The 11,850-nt window shown below is 41.9% G+C and overlaps 1 long non-coding RNA gene across 2 annotated transcripts; it reads left to right on the top strand.

The window, feature by feature from the left end:
- Positions 1 to 547: 547 nt before the first annotated feature.
- On the top strand, positions 548 to 5,089 carry LOC121693503. 2 transcript variants are annotated; one of them, XR_006025526.1, is made up of 6 exons: positions 548 to 658; positions 1,877 to 1,970; positions 2,501 to 2,573; positions 3,095 to 3,209; positions 4,103 to 4,191; positions 4,291 to 5,089. It is a non-coding gene; the product is annotated as an uncharacterized LOC121693503 (long non-coding RNA). The 2 variants fall into 2 exon arrangements; XR_006025525.1 differs by lacking the exon at positions 548 to 658 and having other exon boundaries at positions 1,031 to 1,970.
- Positions 5,090 to 11,850: the final 6,761 nt, after the last annotated feature.

Genomic DNA, 11,850 nt, shown 5'->3' with positions numbered 1-11,850 from the left:
CCTCTGTGCATTCCGGCGTCCACCGGTCATTGAACGGCTCAGATTTCCGGAACTGGGGTTTATTGTCTTTCTTGGGTCCTTTCCCTTTCTGTGTGGTAGGGTAACCTCTCGTCAAGTCAGTCAGTGGGCGTACAATGGCAGAGTAGTTAGCGATGAATCGCCTGTAGTACCCGCAAAATCCTAGGAAAGACTGCAGGGTTTTAAGGTCAGTCGGTTGCCGCCACTGGGCCACCGCCCTGATCTTCTCAGGATCTGTGGCAACGCCTGCTGCAGAAACGATGTGCCCCACGTACTTGACTTGACTCTGGCAAAACTGGCATTTATCAATGGAGACCTTGAGTCCGTACTCTTCCAACCGATCCAGAACTTTGAGGAGCCTTTCCTCGTGCTCTTCTACACAGTAAAATTGACAGTGTTATTAAGTGTTAATTTTTCAGAGACATATTTTTCAGTGTTCATTAGTGTTAATTAGCGTAACTTCGGGAGTTGTTTGAACAAACATGTACACCCACGGTGTAATTAAAACTCACAACCTAATGTTTTAAGTGGGTGTGAATGTACGAACTCTGGGGTGGAGTCATTTACACTTCCGGTCCTTCAGTTGAGATTTTTGAAAAGAAGATGGACGCCATTGAAGTACATCGTGGAATAGTAAAAGGTAAATTCATTTGTTCCCTATACTTCTGTAAGCTAGCATGAAAACTAAGACAAATACTCAATTAAGTAATGTCACATCACAGGTATATGTTTTCATACCAACGTGTTTTACCTACTATGAAATATTGGTGACGTTAGCTTGGTCGCTAGCTAGTAGCAAGGTCGCTAGCACTAGCTAGCTCAGAAAATTAGTGGTAAAACATCCAGCAAGCTAACATAACTTCGGTGGGTTATAACCTTATCAAATTGAAATGGTTAAGTTTATGTTAATTTGTAATACTTAAACTGTAAACTGACATTAATATAATATTGGAGTCGACAACGTCTTAAAGTCCTTTCTGAAATTCGAAAAGGCGGATGGAATTTGAATACCCACTGAGGGAATATCTCTAACATGCTAACGTAGCCTAGCTGATTAACATTAGTTACAGCCAGAACTCCACTGTTCATAGCGATCTAACGTTAGTGTGCTGCCAAATGCTCACCTGGCACAAATGGATCTGTTGACTGACTAATTATAACAGTCTGTCGACTCATTGACGTTTGGTTGAACTGAACACTATTGCTTGGTTATAAAAAATTGCTGCTAGCTAACATTAGCTGAGACCACGAGGGCATTCGTTTAACTGTTAGGCATTTGTAGCAAACAGAGGTGTAAGGTAACCGTTAGCCTGGTTGGTTTGGTGCAGTCTCCATTCTCTGTATGGCACTGGTATTAGTTTCTGTTAGAGTCTGTTGGCTTTATTTGGGTTAGATCAATTTCTTTGTTTCCTAACTTATAAAGGGTGCAGGTAAGCCAAAGAGTATAGAAGTTAGCTAGCTGATACTAATTTTAGATATTTGTAGAAATTGTGGTTCAATAGCTTGCAAGCACGTGCATAAGGATATTCAGTCCATCAGGCATAACGTTACAGCTGAGCAGAGTAAGAAATGTTTATTCTCTGAAATTATGAGCAGTTTTTTTATGGATATGGTAAAATGTAGACGAGTTTACTGCCTAATGAAATTATTTAAGTTATTACCAGTCATGTTGCTTAAAAAGTAGGGATTATATGAACATATTTTAAGACAAAACACTTGCGGTTGAAACATTTGGTAACCTGTGGTAAATAATGTCAGAATAAAGTTTAGAAGTCCTTTGCTGGTTAGTTGATATACTGCTGATAGTCAAATCATTGTTGTTCTTGTATTGATGTAATCATTTTCTTTGTTTTAACAGGGTCAGCAAAATGCTCATCAATGTCCAGTACCATGGAGAAAAAAGTACCTCAAACTGCAGCCTGGTTTTTCCTTTCAAAGTTTAATTCGAGAAGGTGAGGTTTTATGTGGTAAGTCCCTCCACTCGGCAGCCATATTGCAACGCTTTTTTTTTTCTTTCTTTTTTCTAGCTTGTTTAGACTATGAATCAGCCTGACCTTAGGCATGTTTCTTAATGATTTCACACGCACACTTTGTATCCTGGCTGGAGTTAATGCAGATCCTTATGATCCTTTTTAAGAAATACATTTGAAATCAATCAAAGTTCAAAATCCCTGTGCACAGCCCTTTTGCAGGTGCTGATGGTGTGCAGTATAACTATTAAAAAGTCAAAAACTAGTATAAATCGCACACTGGAGGGTATATTTTGTTGACTTTATTTGGCGTGAAGGCTTTAGGTTCACGTTCCAACCTGATGAAGAAAATTGTGAAATGTGTTGTTCACGCCAAATAAAGTGGGTATGGTTAAAAAAAAAAAAAGATTTTGTCACCCTTTAGTTGAATTAAGTGAAATAAAATCGGAGACCGAATTTCTTAAAGCAGCCCTTTAAGATTCCAATTTTTTTTTTCTTGTTCTTCAAACAAGGCACATCAATCCACTGGTGCAAAAGAAGAGAACACCTCTGCCATAGGAGATTCAGCAGAAAAAGGCCAAACAGGTGAGCATTTAAAATTAAAATATCACTAGGAGAAATCCTTGTCTGTCTCGTCTCCAAAATGCAGAAGCCTGGCTTTGTGTTCCGGTAGTGTCAAATCAGTGGGCACATTCAATCTTGCAGCTCTGCACAGATCTGGCTGAACGTAAAGTATGTTTATTAGATTCAGTCAGATCTGCTTGCAGATCCAGTGCTGCAAGATGAAAATCCCACTGATTTCATGCTACTAGAACACGAAGCCAAGCAATTTGCTTCCTTCAGATACAGGTCTTGTTATAATCTCTCTGTACACTTTCCAAGTTTACAATACTTCTGTTTGTCTGTAGAGACCCTCATCACACAACCACAGAAGTGTAATTATATTTTGAGCACTATCAGTGGTATTAAATAGCATTTGTTTTTTGAAGTTCTAGCTGCCCCCTTAGCTTTCTTGTTTGTACTCTGGATTTACACTTTTTAGAGGGTGCATGTAAGTTTTCTCTTTACAAGTGTATCACTGTTATTGTTTCTTTTTTTACACATAGATGGTCCAGGAGGTTCTGGAGAAGAGTTAAATGGGAGAGTAAATAATGGAGGAGTATAGTAGAGCACCTTGACACACTGTACAAGAAGGCATCTTCTGAATATCCTGGTCCATGGGTATGTTTTGTTTTGAATAAATTAATCTAATTGTATACAACAGTTAGGTCCAGTCAAACTACTGACTAACTCTTTTCTGACTGAACGAGAGGGATTCCATGGGTGGGGTTATCTCAGGACATCCCTACTCAGACTTTTCAGTGGTAGTGCCATTTTTACATTGATCCAATGTTATCGTTCCATTCATTCAAAGTGAGAGAACATTGTAACATAACATCACAATTGACTGTTTGAGTGAGAAAAATAGAGTGCATGTAATAGGGTGAATAATGTAATGTGAAATAAAATGAAAAATCATTATTGTGCACATATAGCCTCACACAACCTGCCTGCAGAGTGACAAGAAAACCCTAAATTAATGTATTTTAATCCAGGTATTAGGTAGTAGAATTGCTGTGTAAAAACAATATTGAACTGGTGATTGTGGGGTTGATAAATGCTATAAGGTAGAACCTTAGCTGTAGGGATATCTATTACCAACTACACAGTGGCGCCATTTTCAAAAAACTCCTGAAAACCCAGCTCTTTAGAGAACATCTCCTCTCATAGCACTACTTACAACAAGTCTTGCTGATCCTAGTACTTACCACCTGTCTTGAACTGACACTCAACTGTTTAAAAACAGCACTCACTGATGCACTTATTCTTACTGTACTCTACTGTTTTTAAATTGTCCTAAAATTGTTGAGAGAATTGCTTTAAAACTTAAACTGCTACCATGTTAGTCGCTTTGGTTAAAAATGTTAGCCTAATGTAATATTACTTAAGCATATTTTAGTGGCAAGAAGCGTTAAGTCTATATTTTATCCATAATCCATGTTTAATCACTCTTCCATTTTATAGCTTGTAATGTTGTCTGAATATATCTAATATAATTTTCCTATTGTTTTTAGGATACCAGTACGAAGTCAAGGAAAAAGATATGCACTCGGCATTGTGACTGTTTCCTAATCTCAGGGATCCTTACTCCACCAATGGCTATGTAAGATTTTACTAATTTCCATTTAAGGTTATATATAATAATAATAATGTTCAACTATTGATCTGGATAATCATAGTTCTTGCCCACATTATTTTGCAGGAACACTTCTACGATGCTGGAAGAGGGACGGGCTATCTGGCATGGCGCCTAAAGCAACGAGTGTCGCAGCGTTTGGTCAAGAACAGCTCGGGAGCCTTGGAATACATGAACACCATGAGCTTTTTAAGGAGGTAGACTTTCTAATGAGGAGACACAGCACTCAAAAAATCCTCCATAGAAATGCATGGGGTTAGTTTGTAACGTATGGTGTTGTCTACATATATCACACCCCCCTCCGTGGCAAAACGTGGACATGTAAATACATTGAGCCAATCATGTGGTGTGTTGTGAAGACATTGATTGTGCCAATCATGTGTTGTGATCTTGCCGCTGGAGCAAGATTGGTGTTGTGAAGCCTGCCGAAAGTGCCCAAAATGCGTTGCAATATGGCTGCTGAGTGGAGGGACTTGCCTAAAAGGACTTTGGGTATACCCACATGTAACATCACTTCATGGTGCATTATCCGTCTTGCTTATGGAAAATTGGCCCATTATTGCACATCTCTAGTAATAGGTTTGAAGCAAAACACAAGTTTGTGAAATTGTAAAAAACTCTTGATTATATTGTTTTATTTCTTGTTTATGAAATGTTTACTCAGTGTTGCAGAGCATTTTCATGCATATGTGGTTATGGATTGTGAGGAACATTGTTTTATTGTTAAAGTCAATGATTTGTATGAGTATAAGGCCTTTGCTCAACAAAATGCTTATGGACCAAACTTTGACATATATATTGTACCTCTGCACATTGATTTGAGCCATATCATGGCAAATGTTAATAAAAAAAGAAAAGTAATTAATTTGCTGTGGTTTGTTTAATATGTTTATTTTGATAAATATATGGCTCTAGAAACTAATTAATTACTCCAATAGAGTTAATTATGAATCACTGATGGAGTTAATGATACACTCCGATAGAGTTAATTTTAACTCTGATAGAGTTAATTATGAAACACTAGGCTAGTGTTAATACGGCAACACTATGGCAAGTGTTATTTTAACACTGATGAGTGAGGATTATATAAACTCTGGAATAGTGTTAAAATTAACACCCATAGAGTAAAATTAACACTGGCCGATTTACTGTGTAGTGTCCGACCAAAGACGATGAGGTCATCTAAATAAACCAGGCACTGCAGCAGGTTCATGTCTCCAACCACCCGCTCCATTAATCTTTGGAACGTAGCTGGAGCTCCGGAGATACCCTGAGGCATGCGTTCAAACTGATAAAACCCTAACGGGCATATGAATGCAGTCTTCTCTTTATCTTGGTCGGCCATGGCTATCTGGTAGTAGCCGCTCCTGAGGTCCAGAACAGAGAACCATTGGCTGCCGGACAAGCAGTCAAGAGCATCATCTACCCTTGGGACGGTGTATTGGTCGGGAATGGTCCTAGCATTCAGAGTACGATAATCTATGCACATTCTAACTTTTCCATTTTTCTTTCGGGCCACGACAATAGCTGAAGCATAGGGACTCCGGGACTCTTTAATAATTCCAGCCGCCAGCAGCTCCTGTAGGTGGCGCCGGATATCGTCCAGGTCAGCAGGGGCAAGTCGTCGAGACCTCTCTCGAAAGGGCCGGGAATCATTCACTCGTATCTCATGCTCCACTCCCCTTGCAAAGCCCATGTCCCACTCGCTAACTGAAAACACTGCTGTTCTCTTGGCCAGCTGTTTCGCCAGTCTATCTTTCCAAGCAGGAGGAATAGGTGAGTCTTCAAAACAGAAAAGCTTTGGATCAAGCTGGCCTCTATCACTCGTGTCCGCCTTGACTTCAGTAACTACATCAGCTTGGTAAATATGTGCAATAACAGAGCCTTTGGGAATGGCTCGCTCTTTGAGGCTCTCATTCTTTATCCATAAGGACACAGCACCCTGCTGTATGTGTGAGGGGAGAAGCACACATGGCGGTGAGGTAACTCCAGCTGGCAGCAGGTTAAGCGCGTCTATGACCAGGATGCTTGGTTTCTCGGTGGTAACAGCGGCTTTGCAGACTGCACGGCGAGATTCACCAGCAGGAATGGTAAGTGACCCTGGACCGGTCCACTTCACATGCCCGGCACACTCGTGCCATGGGGAAGACGTCCTCTCACTGCTCACTGGTAGGGTGTTTACTCTCCAGACCTTGGCTGTGTGACTGTGTTCAGTGCGGATTTTCTCAGTACTAGGTCCATGGTTGAATGATCTGGCGTTGGTGCCTATGATCACAGGTACTTGGTCTGGGCCTGGAGGGTCAGGGCACACAAGTGCTAATATGGGCTTCGGCTGTCGACCAGCCCCATCTTCAAGGAACTCTACTGACACTGCCACGTAACCTCTGTAAGGGTAGCTTGAGTCCCCTAACCCCCAAATGGCAAGACTGGAAATGGGGTGAAGAGGAACATGGCTCAGATACTTCTGATACCACTGCTCAAAAATGATGGTCACTGTGGAACCACTGTCCATCAAAGCATTACAGCTCCGGCCCTCTATAATCACTCGACTCAAGGAGGGGTTACCCACTAGACCATCAGGGATGCTGGGAATTCTAGGGGTACTCACCGCACTCGTCTTGGCCTGGCAGTGTCTCTGTGCGGGCTCTGCTGTTCTGGATGGCGGTTCTCGTTTGGCTTTTTTCAAAGAGCTGATCAACTTGGAGATGACTTTGCTAGAGTCTTCTGCAGCCGTACACCTATTTGATACATGGCCATCTTCACCGCATCTGTAGCAAAAGAATGCGTCTTGGTTCTGATGTGGTTCAGCAGACCATTTCTGGGTGGCGCCTCTGGTGGAATCATATTGTCTTATGGGCGTCTCGGTGCTTGGTCTTCCCCTGTCAGCTCTGACGGAGTGCTCTTTAAAATTAACCGCCATGGTCTGGAGTTGGTGCTGTAAGTCACTCACCTGCTTCTGAATATCTGGGGAGGCACTCTTCTCAGCTCTTGCCCCTCTAGTGGACCGTATAAGCTCGCCATCTACAACGGCTGGTGGGTCGTGCTGAGGGTATAGGTTGGAGAGCTTTGCCTTTAATTCATCAACTTCTGCTCTCAAACGGGTTGTTTCAGATATAGCGGATGTGGTATTCTCTGTAGCATTAAACTGTCGCACTGATGCTTTACGTGCACTGGGAGTGGACTTGCAGCGGACCAGTTGTCGGTCTTCCTCCTCGCGAATCTCATGTAAGAGTGTAAGGAAGGTGGGAGGTTGGTGTTTTCTCTCTCTCAGGCGTAACTGCACCAACATCAAGTCTGACTCAACTGTTCCTCGCAGTAACTGCTCTACTCGGGCCCTGTCTCTTTGGGATGTGTGAAGTCCTCCTTTCTGAACAACCTTGGTCAACGAGCATTCAATTCGTCTCAGAAAGTCTGACAACTTCTCTCCAGAGTGCTGCTGCATGGATCTAAAAGCAATATAAACATCTTCTCCAGACTCTGTGGACCCAAAGGCCTTTTCCAATGCTGTTAGGTAGTCATCAGGGGTGGCGTCAGGATCGTTGCTACGAACAGCCTGAGCTATGTCCAATGCTGGACCTCTCAAACATTCAATAATTCTTTTAATTTTCTCCCGGCGGGGGAGTTCACTTTCGTCTATCATCAGGCGTGCCTGATCTAGCCAGGTGTCAAGGCTCTCTTCTCCAGCAGGGGTGGGAAGGACACCTGAAAAGACTCGAAGTCGTCTGAATGCGTGGCCCTCGTAGGGTCTTGTGGTCTTCTCAATGAGGTTCTCCACCACTTTGAAAAACGTGTCCACGGGTATGGAGGCTGGCACATCAGGAGTAGGGGGTTCTGGCTGGGTGTTGCCTCTTGGGTGGCGTGGTGGTAGCCTTGGGGGTGTGGGGTTGGTGCCCTTGGTCTCAAACACTACAGTAGTGACTTCATCATCTGGCCCACTAAGTATCCATGGGCTACCCCCAGCTGCTGAGTACACTTCACTAGGTAGGGCCTCTTTGCTAACCACCTCTTTGCACTCGCACAGTACTACCAGTCTCTGTGTATGTGGGTCACACAGGCGACCACGCACCCTACCCAAAACCTTTATGTTCTGAAGGGTGTTCTCTATTTCACCTACCTCTGTGTCATCAGGAACATCACTGACCACTACAGCATGACTAGGATCTACTCCCTCCCCTTTACACCAACTCCAAAGTAGCGACATATTAACGACTGCCCACTGCTCAAGCCTATTTAAATGTGTACTAAACCTTAAAAGCCTACAATACTAACTCCACTCTCTGGATACTAAAATTATATGCTAAATTAATTTTAAAGATCCCAGCGGTGCCTCCATTTATGTAACCCTCTTTTGCCTCAGAGGGGTGTGCTAGTGTAACCTGGGTCCTAGGGTATGGTTCTCACCTTTTAAGCCTGCTGTTTAACCAGAGTAGCTTAAGCACCCCTACGGTATAAAGGTTATACTTTGCTCTATTTAACCAGTGAGTGGAGACGGAGTCAGTATAACAAACAAGAATGTATTATAAAACACAATAAAATCACACTATGACAATGCAAATTAATAAGACTATATGTACAAAATATCCAACTATGTATGCCCAGCTACTAGGCCAAAGTCAAATAGACTGGACCACCTTAAGGGTCAGTCTCTGCGGAAAATATTTAAACAGGATATCAAAAGTAACGATTCAAATATATATATAATTCTCTGTGTGGATCTCCCCAAACTGAGGGGCTGAAAATTAATAACGTTAACGTCGTAACTAAAAGGTAGACACCTGTGCCGGCATATACCCCACTCGCTTCTTGAGACGGGGTTAACTACCTACTTTCACTGTAACTTACTATTTTTGGTAGTTACTTATATAGTCGGAAAGTGATATCTGACATTTAACTGGTCCTATGATATTCCTTGTCTCCGTTATCAAGCTAGGTTTTCCCCACCATGAAAACTACAGTTCATCTCACACAAACCACAAAGTAAACAAAGTAGCAAAATGACAACAGTCCATTTGGGAGAATAACTAGCTATACAGTGCAGGTTAGACAATAATGCCTAGTGTAATGCCACTATAAAATGCCTTTTGTGAAAAATCAGTTAGCTAGTAGCTAGAGGGTTGTGAAGTAACCCTGGGCTACACAAGGATCAAACAAAACACACCAGAGAAGTAGCTCACCCCTCCCTTCAGTATTCCCAGAGAAACTCCACACAGGGTTCAGTTTTTATTTGGGGAACAGGCTGCCCCCACTTTGTTTCCAGTTTTCACAGGCTAGGCTGCTGCCTTATTTTTACAGTGCACTCATGGAATTAGCAGTTAGCGGATCATGAAGAGGTGACTGCTGAATGCGACAAAAAGATGTTATGGGCTGGAAATCGAGTATGATCGCTGACTGCACCTTTAAAAAAAAAAAAAAAAAAAAAAACTAGTGGCCTCCTAACAATAATTTATATACTGTATGGAAACATCGGCTTTGGCGCCTGTAATATTATGTACCCTTTACTCTATTCTATTCATCAGTCTAGACTATGTTCTCTTCACAGTGTCTTCCAAGAGTTTGGATGGAATGAAAATTAGCAACGATTCTCTACCACAGTTTCAGTGTGACAATGAGTCTCTCGTCCTGAGGTTTACTGTGGCCAATCACACCCGTCAGTTCTTGCTCAACGGTCAGTAGAATATGAAATTAGAATCACTTTACACAGCATTTTAGCACAGTATGTGAATAATTATAGTCCTCACAGGTGACATGTCTCTTGGTTCCATAGAGAACTTCTCACCCATCAACATCCAGCATCTCCCAGCCCACTGCAGACACACTGCAGAGAAACGTGGACCATGGATGCTACTTAAGGTCTTCTTTAAAGGCTGCTACCTTCATCATAAGGTGAGGAGCTCATAGACCGGTTTTCACAGGCATGGATTAAGCTACAAGAAAACTTCACTCTCTAAAACTACAACAAACAACAACAACAATTTGCATTTTATATAGCCATTATAGACACACAAAGCACTTCACAGTAAAGGGGGAAACTCACTAACCACCACCAATAGCACCGACTTGGCTGATGCACAGAAGCCATTATTCACCAGTAGGGATGTAACGATAACCGGTATAATGGTAAACCTCGATAAAAATGTTGACGATAACAATTACTGTTTTCATTTCAAATATCAGAATTATCGCAGTTGATTACCACGGTGTGGAAACAGTGTGTTTAATCCTTCCCAGCTTCTTCTGAGCCTGCTTTTGACATACAGTAGGCCTGGTACAATGGAAAACATTTTAAAAGAAGGAACATTTTCACCGCAAAACGTGTACTGTATCATGTAGCCACTCTGCGTCTTTTTATACCGTGATAATAAATAACCATGATAATTTTGGTCACTATAAGCGTGAGGTTATATTTTCATACCGTTACATCCCTATTCACCAGACACTTACACTCACCACACCAGTTTGAGGTGGAGAGTGAGGGAATGAATGAATGAACCAATTACGCTGGGGGATTAGGGGGCCAGGTTGAATGAGCCAGGTTGGGAATTTGACCAGGACAATGGGGAACCCCCTACTCTTTGCCATGGGATCTTACAACTTTGTTTTCCAAGGAATTCTCCTATTCAAGTACTAACCAAGCCCACACCTGCTTAGCTTCAGTGATTCAGCAGGGACAGGGTATCCGTTGGTCTGGCTGCTGGCATAGCCTAAGAGGCCTGATGGATGAAGTATATTGGTCTGTGTGCATCACAGGTGTTCTGACCTCTAATTATTTGTTTAAGAAATTAATATAAAATCGTGGCAACAAAGCCTGATTTCCAGACACTACTTTGTAAAGAGAGTCTGGCCTCTCATGATTGGGAACTCTTCCATCGTAAGAGGTGTAAACTTTGCATTTACTTTGGTTATCCTGGACCAATGATTTCAATCACGTTGATCAGGGATTTCTAATGTTACTTCTTACTTTGCAGCCTAATAGATTTGAGTTTTTCTTAATAAAATATACAAAATGAAATCAAATGTGTTTTGCAAAAAGAAGACTTGTGACATATCAGCTATATTGCTCTGTGTGTGTTAAAGTTAATTTGATCTGAAAAGCTCAATATTGAAGCGAAATGGATTTTTATTGTTTATGCACTCTTATTAAGGAATATAATATTTTAATTCTTTAATTAATTTTAAGTCTTGTAACATTTCTTCTCCAGGTGATGGAGAGGATGCAACTCCACTCGGTGATAGTGCAGTACTTTGACCGCGAGCTGATGCGCAATGTAACAGCGGCGGCGGCGTGCCTCGAGCTCACGCCATCACGCGCAGCTTCAAGGACTGTAGCTCCCGTGGTGAAGTGTGAGAAGAATGAAATGACGGTGAAGCTGCTTGGACGCACTCTGAAGCACGTTTTAGTGTCTGGTGAGTGTACTGCAAATAACCTCCACTAGGCCCAAAGCAAGGTTGTCAACCTCACACTTATGTTCTGTCACACTAGCAAGGAAAAAGTCTGACTTTCAAGTCATCAACTGACAGTTTTCTGTATTTTTCTACTTATTTGTCAGACAACATGATGAGATACATGATTTTGAATGTGTCAATACCAGCAGCTCAGCGAAATTTGAGGGTTTATCAGAAGATCTG

This window comes from Alosa sapidissima, chromosome 19 (assembly GCF_018492685.1).
Source record: "Alosa sapidissima isolate fAloSap1 chromosome 19, fAloSap1.pri, whole genome shotgun sequence".
Taxonomy (NCBI): Eukaryota; Metazoa; Chordata; class Actinopteri; order Clupeiformes; family Clupeidae; genus Alosa; species Alosa sapidissima.
Note: the sequence above shows the minus strand (reverse complement) of the source record. Positions and strands in the feature narration are given on the sequence as shown.